We start from the raw sequence: 1,245 nt of genomic DNA, 5'->3' as shown, positions 1-1,245 counted from the left end.
CACTTCACTACCAGAGGTCCTTGGAGAATGAATTAGCAGAGGGCATAGAAACAAGAGAAGAAATGGAACACACAGATAAAAATCCTGGAACCCTAAACTTCAGAAGAAAAGGCAGAGAAGTGGATTGAGTGCTTTGCTGGGAGGAGTAGCTAAGCAGAGATGGTGAGAGAGGAAGACTGACTGGTGAACTGACAGCCAAACACAGAGCAACATATTGAATTGTTGTGAGCAGCTTTGGGGACAGAAGATGGCCTGGCATTCTGGCCTGGGAGAGCAGAGTCACACAGACAACAGGAGCGATATGATTCTTTCTTTTTCCCTACTATTCCCTGGTGACCAGAGGTGTGGTCAGTGCCCACCCTCATTCTCCCCCAGCATAGACACTTGTCTCTGCGACTGTGGAGGAATAAGGTTGTGAGATAAGTCAGTGTGAGGGAGGAGTCAGGTGTACTGATTTGGTGCCTTAGATTCAGACAGACTGTCTTCCAGACCTATGGAACCCATAGAACCTCCAGACAAGCATTAGTCTAGAAGAAACCCTCATAATCAGTCACCGCGTCCCCAACTATTTTGAGGTCCTAAGAAACATGAAACCAGCTCCAATAAGGGCTACCATGTACTACTTCCAGATTGAGTGCCCTGAGCATGAATAACACTCAGGCCTATAGGAGGAATACTGGTGTGACGCTATGGAATAAAGCACTGGACTGAAAGGTGGGTTTGAACCACAAGATCGATGATTCAAACTCATCAGCTGCTCCTTGGAAACCCCATACAAGTTTGCTATGAGTCTAGGGTCAAGAACTCCATCATCGCATCCCTCCCACACCCACCACACAAGAGCGTTGGCTGTCAAGAACCCCCAGAGTTTTCTTCACTTCTGGTCCAACAGATGTACTGTTTTTTGTTTGTTTGTTTGTTTGGTTGGTTTTCCTCTCATTGTTCCTTTGTTTTTATTTGTTTATTCTTTCATCTCCTTCTTTTTCTCTTTCCATTCCCTTGAATTTTATTCTTTCTGTTTCTGCTTTTATTTTTCCTTATTTTATTCTTTTTCATTTTCCCTCTTCTGTCTCTTTTCTTTTGATCTTTCTTTAGTACATTTTCTTTTCATATTTCTTCTTCCTGGTTTTTCTAATGATTTTTTTAAAAAATTATTTCTTCCTCTTATTTTCTCTCTTGTTTTTCTCTTCTGTAGCTCCATTTTCCTGTCATTGATTTCTCTTCTCAGTTATCATATTCTTTTTT

Source organism: Chrysochloris asiatica, unplaced genomic scaffold (genome assembly GCF_000296735.1).
Source record: "Chrysochloris asiatica unplaced genomic scaffold, ChrAsi1.0 scaffold00086, whole genome shotgun sequence".
NCBI classification, from domain to species: domain Eukaryota; kingdom Metazoa; phylum Chordata; class Mammalia; order Afrosoricida; family Chrysochloridae; genus Chrysochloris; species Chrysochloris asiatica.
The sequence above is the reverse complement of the archived record's forward strand: the minus strand, read 5'-3'. Positions refer to the sequence as shown.